The 13,908-nt window shown below is 42.3% G+C and overlaps 1 protein-coding gene across 4 annotated transcripts in view; it reads right to left on the bottom strand.

The window, feature by feature from the left end:
* CLASP1 (cytoplasmic linker associated protein 1) overlaps positions 1-13,908 on the bottom strand; it is a 268,685-nt gene that overhangs the window by 236,606 nt on the left and 18,171 nt on the right. For 2 of the 4 annotated variants that reach the window (XM_082630777.1, XM_082630780.1), the window contains exon 2: positions 7,366-7,404. The exons of the other annotated variants lie outside the window; for them this stretch is intronic. The gene's annotated coding sequence lies outside the window, so the exon portion shown is untranslated. The remainder of the gene's footprint in view (positions 1-7,365; positions 7,405-13,908) is intronic. 4 annotated transcript variants of the gene reach the window in all.

Here is a 13,908-nt window from a genome sequence, read left to right as displayed (position 1 = left end):
ATTTACAATTACATCACAAGAAGCAGCCCAACTCTGCTGCAGGCCAACAGGAAAAAGTTAAAAAATACCAGGTTCAGCAAGAAGGAAGAAGCACCCAGCAGGACAGCCTGACGTAATGCACACACGTGAGACGGCCTCCAGTCCTGACCCTGCCACGTCCTCAGTGGCAACGGGAAGAATACTGGCTCCACACTCATTAAGTGAGATTAAGGGTGGGAAGGGCTTGCACAGGGCATTTTTCAAAAATAGCTCCAGGACTTCCCTGGAGGTCCAGTGGTTAAGACTCTGCGCTTCCCAGGCAGGGGGCCCGGGTTCGATCCCTGGTCGGGGAAATAAGATGCCACATGCCACGTGGCGTGGCCAAAAAATAAAATAAAATAAAAAGTACTTTACATTAAAATAAATAAATAATAAAAAACAGATCCTCTCTCGATCCCTTACTTACGGTCCCTACTCTGTGGCACTTGGGCCACAACCATAGACAAGTGCCGAGGACAGGGGCAGAGAACCAGCTGTGAGCTCTGATCTTCTGCGTCTACTACAGGCTTCTCCATAAGAGAAGTCCAAGGTAGGACCCTTTTCACTCGTGACCGAAAACAGCAATGAGTCAATATTTCTCCTAAGTGTATAGACTGGCTGGGCTCAGCGGGCAGGTCCTCCTGCTAATCCTGCCTGGGATCACTCAGGCAGCTGCAGTCATCTGCCAGCCTGACTGCAGCTGAAGAGTCTACAGCGGCATCACCCACATGTCTGAGGCGCTGATGCTGGCTGTCGGCTGGACCTCTTGCCACACGTGACCTCACCACTCAGTCATAGAGTCTGCAGTTCATTATACGTGGTTGGAACATTCCAAGACGGCGAAGGGAAGTGGCCAGGCCTCTCAAGGCCCAGGACACAGAACGTGCAAATCACTTCTGCAGCATTCTATGGGTCAAAGCAAGTCACAAGGTCAGCCCAGAACAAAAGTGTGAGGAAATGGATTCTACCAGTTAACAGGAGCCACAAAATATTACACACGTGCTTCAACCTAACATATATGTAGCCATATGTGTAGTGGGTATCTGTAGAATGACTACATGGATGGGGTAAATACATTTGTCTTCTCTGTTTGCCCATTATCTTGATTACTTTTATTTAACCATCAATTTATCATATATCACATCTCATTACAGAAGATACAAAAGAAATAACTGTAATCTATGACTTGACTTGAAAACGCTTCCACCTTACTTGGCGAGGACAAGAGATACATACTCACAAAAAGCTTGTCAATGTGAGAATTCAGCACAAACACAGGGACTTCCCTTGTGGTCCAGTGGGTAAGACTCCATGCTCCCAATGCAGGGTGCCCAGGTTCCATCCCTGGTCGGGGAACTAGATCCCGCATGCCACAACTAAAAGGTCCCGTGTGCCGCAACGAAGATCTTGCATGCCACAACTAAGATCCAGTGCAGCCAAATATACAAATAAATAGTGAAAAAAAAAAAAAAAACCCCACAAACACAGGATGCACAGTTAGCAGACTTCACAGATAGAATGCCACACCTGCCAAATAAGGGCTATGAATAAGTACTGTGGTTGTTTAGAGAAGGGATGGATCAAGAAGGCCTGGAATGACCAAGTCAAAACCAGTCAGACAAGGCTCAGTTTAAGCTTTGTCTCGAAACATGGACAGGACATCCTACATCAGTTATGGCACTTAACAGGGGGAATAAGCCTAAGCAAGTGAGGGATGTGGAAACTTGTGAATGGTTGAGGGAAGAAGTGTGGCAACAGAGACGGTGAGATACCTCTGAGATGGGCAAGCGTTATTACTCCCACTTTTTTTTTTATTGGTCGTGCAGCTTGTGGGATCTTAGTTCCCCGACCAGGGATTGAACCCAGGCCACGGCAGTGAATGTGCCGAGTCCTAACCATTGCACCGCCAGGGCATTCCCATTACTCCCACTTTGAAGATAAAGAAATGAAGCTTAGAAAGGTTAGGCTAAAAAAATTTTTTTAAAAAACAGGGGCTTCCCTGGTGGCGCAGTGGTTGAGAGTCTGCCTGCCGATACAGGGGACACGGGTTCGTGCCCCAGTCCAGAAAGATCCCACATGCCGCGGAGCGGCTGGGCCCGTGAGCCATGGCCGCTGAGCCTGTGCGTCCGGAGGCTGTGCTCCGCAACAGTAGAGGCCACAACAGTGAGAGGCCTGTGTACCGCAAAAAAAAAAAAAAACAAAAAAAAAACCCTGCCCAAGATTTTAAAGCTAATAACTGTTGGGCGGTAACTGCAAATCAGATCTGCCTGGCCCCAAAGTTAGTATTATTTTTGTTATACTACAGTACTACTGACTCACTGAAAGTTCAAAGCATGGGTACTTAATAACTCAAAGATGAAAATGTTAAAGTTATATGGGGCACGAGAAATAGAAGATTGAGAAACAAGAAATCAAATTACAAAGCACTCAGGAAGCTTTAATAAAATAATATTCCATATCACAGCATCAAGTGGTACACTTTAAATGACCAGCACCAGTGAATCAAGAGCACATCAAACATTTCCCTGGAAAATATGTAGAAAGCAGGCATCATAATGACAAGCCAACCCCGAAAGCTAGAAACGCGCAGAACCAATCCACACTAGGCAAAAGCAGTTGTTTCTATCAATAAGACATTTTTTCTGCCTTATGATCATTTGTATAATTACGATATGGTGTGAACCTTTAAAGACGCCCGGCCATGCCCCGCCAGCAGTGAGTCTCTCGCTTCCTTGGGCATCCCACAGCCCACTCAGTGGCAGCCACACGGTCACTCAGTGAACAGACCCTGGGCCAGCGGTGTGACAAGTGTCCCAGGCTAACTCCTGGAAAGCACAAAAGGTAAGACTTGGTCAAGGCCCTCAAGGAGGTCATTGCCTGGAAGAAGGATGAGACAGAAAAGGAGACAGAAAAGCAGGCGGTGGTGGTGATACAGGGACAGGCCCTAGGCCGGGGGCCTGTAGATGGTACTACGGTGGCAGACAAAGGAGAAGTGGCTGCCTGAGGGAATTCAGCGGGGCACTTCAGGACGGGCCCCCGCCACGCACACCAGGCAGATGCAGCACCCGCCGCCCCTCCGGCTCTCACGCGTCACTCCCCCCGTCACTCCCCACCCACTGCGGATGCGGGCTCCGGCCTGGCTGCCTCCTTCCCCAGCTCCTCTCATCTCCTGTAGCAGCCTCTCCACCCCTCGGCTGACAACACCCGCTCCTTCCAGCCTTCCCTTCTCGGCCCCAGCAGGCCCTCCTGGCCTGGTCCTCGGTGCCCTGCCATGCCACCCTCCTTTCCCGCCACGACTGCCCATCCCCCAGCTCTCGTGTTCAAGTGCATTGCCTCAACCTCGTTGATCCCATAAACTCCCTCCCAGTCTCACCTTCCTCTGAGTCTGCGTTAAATCCCACGGGGAGTCAACAGGATGGAGCTACCCTCCACTGTCTCTCTCTCGGGAGTCACTGCCTAGTAATCCCGAACACTGGGTGGAGCAGACACGCTGAAGCGGCTGCCTTCTCGGGCCTGCGGGGTGACCGTGCGGAAGAGAAGACACACATACCCAACCAGGCTGGTTTTGAACTGATCTCAAACTTCAGAAAGCCCTTCGCCACCAGCCTTCCAGCTCGCGTTCTCTGGCAACTCTGCTTGCCTTTCTCTCCCAAAGAGCTTTCCCAGCTTCTCCGCAGGCGCCCGTCTACCCGACCCTGCAGTTCCCCCCTGACCGGCTCACCTGCTGCTCGCTCAGTAAAGCAGGCAGGATGAGACACCTGGGACGGTCACCAGCGACCCGGGGCGGCCCCCTCCACCTGTTCAGCTGCCTGCTCTCCAGCATCTACCTGCAAGCTCCCCTCTGTGGGCTCAGTCCCGGCAGCTGAGACACTTCCTCAAGGCCCCGGGAGCTCACAGGCCTTCCATCAGCGACACCAGGGACGGCGGAGCCCCTGTAAGCAGCTGTCTACACGCACGAGCTGCACGGAGGCACTGTCTGTTCACCCTGCGGTCCTCCCCTCGGGCCCCCTGCCACCCGTCCACTGCAGCCGCCCTGGTCAGGAGCACCAGTGATGGCCCTGCTGGCAGACCTACTTCACTCACCCCGCCTCTCGGAGGCATCCCCAAACTGACCCCTCCTTCCTTCTGAAAAATTTCCCACAAACGAGCATGCCTTCCTGCGACTTCTCTGGCTGCACCTCCTCAAGTTTCTTTAACCATCTCTGCTCCTCTCCCAAAGCTCACCCCAAAATAATAAACATCCATTTCCATGAATTTTTTAAATGCCTATAAAACTGATGACTCCCAAATGTGAATGTCCAAGCCAAATACCTCTGAACACCAGTCACAGGCACGGGCCTCTTTTCGGTGCCAAACTCTTTACCACTTCGGGGCCTTATCTCTTGCTGTTCCTAATGCCTGAAACATTCTCCTTATGCCTGCGCTGGCCTGGCTGTCACTTCAGCTTCAATGTCACCTCCTCAGCAAGCCCTTTAAAGACCACTCTAGGGGGTCGGTCCCTTGTCACTGCATCCTGTTCTCTTCAAAGCATTTATGACAAGTTGTAATTTATCGCATGTTTGTTTACCTATTTGCTGTCTGACTTTCCCACAGGACTGTCACTCTTATGAAAGAGGGGACCTTGCTTATCTTGTTCACCTAATGCCTACAACCATGCCTTGTACAAACATGGCACTCGAGAAATAGTTTTTGAATGAATGAAGTTTGCTTGAGTTGAAAATCAGAAGAAAACAGTCATTGGCAGTCATTAGTAGAGTTCAATTTCTTCTTGGGGTGGGGGAGGAATGGGGGGATAGGAAAAGTGCACAAAAACATTTCAGATAAAAGGAATGTGCAAATACATATGGACAAAACACAAAAAAGAACAGACGATGGCCTGCTCAAGGGAAAACAAGCCATTTGGCAAGGCCAGAGCACTGGTTCCCAACCTGCAAACACTACTGACCCCCACCCGAGGTGAGAGGGTGGAGTGATTAAAGGCTGTCTGAGAGGGACTTCCCTAGTGGCACAGTGGTTAAGAATCTGCCTGCCAGTGCAGGGGACATGGGTTCGAGCCCTGGTCCAGGAAGATCCTGCATGCCGTGGAGCAACTAAGCCCGTGCACCACAACTACTGAGCCTGTGTTCTAGAGCCTGCGAGCCACAACTACTGAGCTTGTGAGCTACAACGACTGAGCCCACGTGCCACAACTACTGAAGCCCAGGCGCCTAGAGCCTGTGCTCCCCAACAAGAGAAGCCACCGCAATGAGAAGCCCGCGCACCGCAACGAAGAGTAGCCTCCACTTGCTGCAACTAGAGAAAGACCGCATGCAGCAACGAACACCCAACACAGCCAAAAATTAATTAATTAAATAATTATTTAAAGTCTGTCTGAGAATTAGTGCAGACAAAAGCCATGCATTATCCATGACCTAAGTATTCCTAGCCGTATTTTCAAACTTATGCAATGCAGTTATGAATCTTTAAATGCAAAAATAATGTAAAAGGTATTTCTAAATTCTTATTTTGAAAAATTTTCTCAATTAACAGATACCAGAAATTCCACTTACATAGAGCCCTGTGATGCTGAACACTAAAAAGAGTTCTTGGGACTTCCCTGGTGGTCCAGTGGTTAAGAATCCACCTTCCAATGCAGGGGATGCAGGTTCGATCCCTGGTCAGGGAACTAAGATCCCACATGCCACGGGGCAACTAACCCTGTGCACTCTACAGCCCATGCGCCACAACCAGAGAGCCTGTGGGCCATAACCACTGAGCCCGTGCATTCTAGAGCCTGCATGCCACAGCTAGAAAGAAGCCTGTGCACCGCAACAAAAGATCCTGCACGCCACAACAAAGATCCCTCGTGCCACAACTAAGACCTAACACAGCCAAATAAATAAATAAATATATATATATATTTTTAAAAGAGTTCTTATTCTCAGAAAGTCTGGCTCAGACCAGAAAGACTGAGCACAGACAAGGACCAGCAGTCAACTTCCAGCACCAAAGGCCAACAGTGCTGTGGTCTCCAGGGAGTTCTGTACACGTCATCTTTGAAATGCAGAATCACGAGACTTCGGGTGGGCATACAATTATTTACCTTGGAGAGAGCATTAAAATCTGCAGTTCCTCAAGTTATCATAAGAATATTGTGCAACGGGGGAAAAAAATCAGTTGAACTCCCTCTTCTCTCTATCACTCACCCCAGTGTGAATAATAATTAACTACAGTGAAGTCATGACAAAAAAAACAACCATAATGTAAGATGTAAATGCCCAAAAGTGAGTAACAGAAGAAAGTTCACTATATTAAAAGCGCAGGTCATATGAACAGAAATAAATCATTAACGTTGGTTAATTTCTGGTACTAAGATTACAGATTTTTCTTTGTACTTTTCTGTATTTTCTAATTTTTTTCTATGATGAATATAGAAAATATGTTACTTTTATAATTACAAAGAGAAAAGTATTATTCAAAAAACAGGCATTACCATTTCATGATGGAGGAAAATCTCTCTTTCAGTATTATGGAATAAAATGTGTAACTATCAGTGAAGTGTAAAATACGAAGAAAGACTTAAATTCCCAAAAAGATGGAATTGGTGGATTAGTTACTTCCACAAATTATGTGGTAGAAAACTACACAATGGAAAACACAAATAAGTACCAAAAAAAAAAAAAAAGCAGCTCCATATTACTGTATACATACTATAAAAAAACAATAGGAGAAAATAAATACACTGCACAAGTGCCAGATAAGTGATTCATTCATAAGGGTTACTACTTGCCTTCACTAGTATTTTAATGAAGTAATTTCTTTAAAATCTTTCAGATATTTTAAATATTTTTTTCTTTGTGAACTATAAAAGTAGAACATAGTTTTAATTTTATTTTTGCTTCTCCTATGGCAGGTTTATAATAAGAAGAATTGCTTCTATTTTTATTCTACTCCTCAAAGATGAAACAACACGGACATACACTGAAAACTGCGGACGCATGTTGATAGGTACACGAGAATTTGTTACACCATTCTCTTCACTTCTCTATGCGTTTAAAATTGTCTGGAACTTTTAAAACTCCAAAACAAGTTTTAACTTCTTCAAAAGAATTGTAAAGCTTAAGTCTATGTGGGAAAAAAAATACATAAAATACCTGCAATAAAATTAGTAATTAACTAAACAAATAAGGATGTGAAACTGCATTAAATTGCATATACATAGTTACACATATAACATATACAATGTATGACATTTATATACATATAGTATGATATAGCCCACATGTAAAAAACATTACAGAAAAGAACAAACATAGAGTATGTAAAAGATTAATAGGTAGCTTCTGAGTAATAGGTTTGAGAGCTTACCTCCTACTTCTTAATAATTTCCTCTACTCTTCATATTTTCTAAGAAGAAAAGAGACATTTTTAAAAGTCTTAAAAGAGAAAAGCAGTTATTTAATAACATTCATCTTATTCATTCAAGAACTGTGAAACTGGGGCTTCCCTGGTGGCGCAGTGGTTGAGAATCTGCCTGCTAACGCAGGGTACACGGGTTCGAGCCCTGATCTGGGAGAATCCCACATGCCGCGGAGCAACTGGCCCCGTGAGCCACAACTACTGAGCCTGCGCGTCTGGAGCCTGTGCTCCGCAACAAGAGAGGCTGCGACAGTGAGGGGCCCGCGCACCGCGATGAAGAGTGGCCCCCTCTCGCCACAACTAGAGAAAGCCCTCGCACAGAAACGAAGACCCAACACAGCCAAAAATAAATAAATAAAATTTAAATATATATATATATATTATATATATATTTAAAAAAAAAGAACTGTGAAACCCAAACTGACAACAAAGACACCTCCCTACTGACTGCTGACTTTTCTTCTCCCAATGATATACACAAGACGGATGTCAACATCAGCATACCAAGCTGTTACATTACCAAGGCAGTTACCCCAGACAGGAAAGAATAGTAATAATATAGATTACAGATTCCCAAGGAAGGGTCTTACGTAAAAACAGGAGACCTCAGCAGGGAGCCAGCTTATTGGAGAAACAAGGCTCATCCCAGACACTAACCAATACGCTGGCTCCTCTAGAAAGAGGGGACCTAAATTTCCACTCAGGCTAGCAACATTTACTTCTGTGGTATTTTTCAGAGAGCTTCATTTACAGTTTCATAGCTGTGACCAGCTTTTTTTTCCCGTTTGTTTACTATACCAATGGAAAACAGATCCTTAAACTTGAATGACTCCTCAGTGATTTTTAGTAACAGCTTTATTGAAATATATATCACATATCATTAAATTCTTCCTTTTAAAGCGTACGTACTGCCCCTAGGTTCAGACGCAGATGTAGAGAGGCTTGAGGACACGGGGAGGGGGAAGGGTAATCTGGGACAAAGTGAGAGAGTGGCATGGACATATATACACTACCAAATGTAAAATAGCTAGTGGGAAGCAGCTGCATAGCACAGGGAGATCAGCTCGGTGCTTTGTGACCACCTAGAGGGGTGGGATAGGGACGGTGGGAGAGAGACGCAAGAGCGAGGGGCTATGGGAACACATGTATATGTATAACTGATTCACTTTGTTATAAAGCAGAAACTAACACACCATTGTAAAGCAACTATACTCCAATAAAGATGTTAAAAAATAATAAAGTGAATGTAATTCAGCGATTTTAAATATGTTCACAAAGTTGTGTGCCCATCAGCACTACTTAATTCCAGAACATTTTTATCACCCCAAAATGAAATCCCTATCATCCTTTAGCAGTCACTCTCCAACCCCCTCTCCCAAACCCATGAAAACCAATAATCCACTTTCTGATGGAATGGATCTGCCTACTCTGGACGCTTCATATAAGTGGAGTCATAAAGTATGTCTTTCATATCTGGCTTCTTTCACTTAGCATACTATCTTCAAGGTTTATCCACCTCATAGCATGGATCAGTATTTCATTCCTTTTTATGGCTGAATAATATTCCATTGAATAGCTGTACCACAGTTTGTTCATACAATTATCCGCTGATGGATATTTGGAATGTTTCTACTTTTTGGCTAGTATGAATAATGATATAAACATTCCTGAACAAGTTTTGTATGGACAGGTTTCCAATTTTCTTTGATATACAAATAGGAGTGTTAACTAGAATATAGGCTATAACTCTATGTTTAGGGTTTTGAAGAACTGCCAAACTGTTTTGCAAAGTGGCTACACCATTTTATATTCCCACAGCAGTATATGAGGGTTCCAATTTCTTTACATCTTCAGCAATACTTATGGTCCATCTTTTTTATCATAGCCATCCTAGAGGGTATGCAGTGGCATCTCACTGTGGCTTTGATGGGCATTTCCCTAATGACTCTGGGTGTTGGGCTTCTTTTCATGGACTTGTTGGCCAATTTGGACATCTTCTTTGGAGAAATGTCTAATCAAATTCTTTGCGGGACTTTCGTGGAAGACCAGTGGTTAAGACTCTGCACTTCCAATGCAGGGGGTGCAGGTTCAATCCCTGTTCGGGGAACTAAGATCCCGCATACCATGTGGCGCGGCCAAAAAACAAAACACACAAAAAAAATACTCTTTGCTTATGTTTTTAATTGGGTTGTCTTTATTGTTGATTGTATGCATTTTTATATACTCTGGATAAAAGTTCTTTACCAGATAAATGATTTGCAAATATTTTCTCTCATTCTGTGGGGTGTGCTTTCATTTTCTTGATGGTGTCATTTGAAACATAAAGTTGTAAATTTTAATAAAGTCCAATTTGCCTATTTTTTTGTTGTTGTTGCTTGTGTTTTAGATGTCATACCTAAGGAACCACTGCCTATTTTACCACAATAAAAAAGAAAGAAAAGAAACTACTGCCTAATCTAAGGTCATGAAGATTTGCATCTATGTTTTCTTCTAAGAGTTTTACTGTTTCAGATCTTACATTCTGGTCTATGATTGAGTTCATTTACATATATGAGTGAGGAAAGGGTCCAAATTCATTCTTTTGCATGTGGATATCAACTTGTCCCAGCACCATTTGTTGAAAAGACTATTCCTCACTGAATTGTCTTTGCACTCCTGTTGAAAATCAATTGACTATAAATGTAAGGATTTATTTCTGGACTTACATTCTATTCCACTGATCTGTATGTCTACCCTACCCTTTATGCCAGTACCAGACTGTCTTGATTACTGTAGCTTTGCAGTAAGTTATTAAAGTCCTCCAACTTTGTTCTTCCTTTTCAAGAGTGTTTTGACTATTCAGGGTCCCTTGTATTTCCATATGAATATGAAGATCAGCTTGTCAACTTCTGCAGAACAGACAGCTGGGATTTTAATAGGGAGTATGTTGAATCAATTTGGGGAATAGTGCCATCTTAACAATACTAGGTCATTCGATCCAAGTACATAGGATGTCTTTCTATTTATTTAGATCTTTAATTTCTTTCAATGATGTTGTATAGTTTCAGAATGTAAGTTTTACATTTCTTCCTTAACTTTATTCTAAGGTTTCTATTCTTATTGATGCTTTTATGAATGGAATTGTTTTCTTAGTTTCATTTTTGGATTATTGATTGACAGTGTATAGGAATACAACTGATTTTTTTATATTGATCTTGTATCCTAAAACCTAGTTGAACTTATTAGCTCTAATTGTTTTTGTTATTTATTTATTTATTTATTTATTTACGTGTGTGTTGGGTCTTTGTTTCTGTGCGAGGGGTTTCTCTAGTTGCGGCGAGCAGGGGCCACTCTCATCGTGGTGCGCAGGCCTCTCACTGTCGCGGCCTCTCTTGTTGCGGAGCACAGGCTCCAGACGCGCAGGCTCAGTAGTTGTGGCTCACGGGCCTAGTTGCTCCGCAGCATGTGGGATCTTCCCAGACCAGGGCTCGAACCCATGTCCCCTGCATTGGCAGGCAGATTCTCAACCACTGTGCCACCAGGGAAGTCCAGCTCTAATTGTTTTACAGTGGATTCCTGAGGGTGTTCTATATACAAGATCACATCATCTGCAAATAGATTGTTTTACTTCTTTTCCAACCTAGACGCCTTTTATTTCATTTTCTTGCCTAATTGCCCTGGCTAGAAGCTCCAGTACAATGCTGAATAGAAGTGACATAAAAGGACATCTTTGTCCTGTTCCTGATCTTGAGAAAAAATCAATTTTTTATCACTAAGTATGGCAGCTGCTGTGGGTTTTCATCAATGGCCTTTATCACATTGAGAAGTTCCCTTCTATTCCTAGTTTGTTGAGTGTTTTTACCATCTAAAATGCTTTTCCCGCAGCTATTGAGATAATGTGGTTTTTGTCCTTTACTATTATTATGGTTACACTGATTTCCAGCTGTTAAACCAACCTTGCATTCCTGGGTTAAATCCTAGTTGGTCATAGTGTATAATCCTTCTGATCTGGTGCTGGACTCAGTTTGCCAGTATTTTGTTGAGGATTTTTTTGTGCATCTATATTCATAAAGGATACTGGTCTGTAATTTTCTTTTCCTATGATGTCTTTGTATGGTTTGGTTAACAGAGTAATAACATCCTCAAACGATGAACCAGGAAGCACCCCAGCCTCCTCTTTATTTTGAAAGAGTTTGCAAAGAATTTGCATTTGGTATATTTGGTAGAATCACCAAATGTGAAGTCATCTGAGTTGGAGCTCTTTGTGAGATGTTTCTTGATTGTTAATTAAATCTCTTTACTTGCTATTTGACTATTCAGATGTTTTATTTTTTCTTGAGTCAATCTCAGTAATGCTGTTCTAGGAATGCATACACTTTATCTAGGTTGTCTAGTTTGTCGGCATATAATTGTTCCTAGTATTCTCTCATATTCCTTTTTATTTCTGTAAGGTCAGTAGTAATGTCTTCTCTTTCATACCTGATTTTATTAATTTGAGTCTTGTCCTTGTTTTTCTTGGTCAGACTAGCTTGACTAGCTTAAGGTTTGTCAATTTTGTTGATCTTTTCAATTTTTAATCTGTTGATTTTTGCTTTTTTCTCTATTTCATTTATTTCTAATTTAGTATTTATTTTTTCTTCCTTCTGCTTGCTTTTGGATTAGTTTGCTCTCTTACCAGTTTCTTAAGATGGAAGTTTAGATTACTGATTTAAGATCTTTCTTTTTTCATATAAGAATTTATAGCTATAAATTTCCCTCTGAGCACTGCTTTTACTGCATCCCCAAGGTTATGGTACGTTGTTTAATTTTGTGCATGGAGCATAGCAGGTGTTAAATATTTATTGTTGAACAATGAATGAATGGCAAGGTTCTTCTTTTCATTGTGGAAAAACATACATAAAATTTACTATTTTAACCACTTTTAAGTGTACAGCTCAGTGGCATTAAGTACATTCACATCACTGTGCAACCATTACCACCATGTTATGTTTTGTTTCTGTTTTCTGTCATCTCAGACTATTTTCTAATTTTCCTTGTGATTTCCTCTTTTACCAATTAGTGACTTAGGAGTGTGTTGGTTAATTTCCACGTATTTGTGAATTTCCCAGTTTCCCTCTGTTACTGATATCTAATTTCATTCCATTGTGGTCAGAGCACACTCTGAATCATTTCCGTCCTTTTAAGTTTATTGAGTCTTGTTTTATGGCATAACATATAATCTATCCTGGAGAATGTTTCACATGCTCTTGAGAACAGTGTGCATTCACTGTTCTTGGCTGTGCTGTTCTATAGATAATCTGTCCCTTAATGATTTAAAAGAGTTTATCTGCAACTAGATCACATTTAAGAAAAAAATTGCCAGTTATGGACATCTTAAATTTTTCATATTATCCCCCACTTTTATACTGACTACTTATTCCATATATATATTTATAAATGTATATAAATAAAAATCAGGTCTCCCCTTTAAAAATAAAAATCTCAGTTTCTAGCACCATATTAAGGGCTGGTTTCTAAGAGTGAAACCTACTAAAAAGGTAAGCAGAAAAGAGCACATATACCCACACGAGAGATTTTCTAACAGGTTTCTGACACATAAAATCTCCAGACTTAGGTAAATAAGAGAGCAGGGCATTTGATATGTCATTTGATAGCGTGACAGCTGACATGGCTATCCCAAATTTCCCAAGGGAGCTGGGTTACACCCAGTGGAAAAAAAGAAAACCTTATTAAGTACGGGTTATTCAATGTGAAGACAGAAGGTGTAAGAAGCTTGGGATATAAAAGCAGAGTTTTTCTCTTTTACTGAATAAAGAAGTCAAGCTAAGAAGTACTGCAGCAGTGGTTTAAATTTTGGGTTTCATTTCAGCAATTTAAAATAAGCGTAGGTACTTCACATTTGAAATAGCGCTTTCTAATGCACTAAGTGATTATAAAAATGCCACCTTCTTTATTCCCCAACAAAACCTCTGTAAGATCGTTACTGTCATGCCTATTTCACAGATTCAGAAGCAAAGTAACTTCCAGGGTCACACAAGTATGAAACAGAATCAATATTTGAACCTGGGCTTCTAATTCCAAATCCAGGGCTATTTCCACCAAGTCACAGCTGCTGCTTCTCACCAAGAATACACACAAGTCTCAGTACTTTAGACCTGAGTATATATAACTTAGGAAAAAGACCTACACAGGAAGGATATATTCACCACACTTAATGATCCCAAAATTAGAGCACAAGAGCCTGAACAGAGAGAAGCAACCTGTCCCGGCACAGCACACATACTAAGCAGGGGTTCCAGAAACGAGGAACAAAGGAAGAGGAAGAACCGTATGCACCCCCAGAAGTAAACCTAGGAGAGCAATCGGCAATCGTTAGCTCAGAGAGCTCAGTATTTCCCACAGATGCCAAAGGGCTGATCAAAAATAGGAAAGAGAGAGAAGAAAAAGGGTAACATATAACCATTGGAGGAAACTAGGTGAATGGTGAAGAGAAACCCTCTGTATTATTTTTGC

Source organism: Mesoplodon mirus, assembly GCF_964341445.2.
Source record: "Mesoplodon mirus genome assembly, chromosome: 8".
In the NCBI taxonomy this organism is placed as follows: Eukaryota; Metazoa; Chordata; class Mammalia; order Artiodactyla; family Ziphiidae; genus Mesoplodon; species Mesoplodon mirus.
This window is presented reverse-complemented; position numbering and strand designations above follow the sequence as displayed.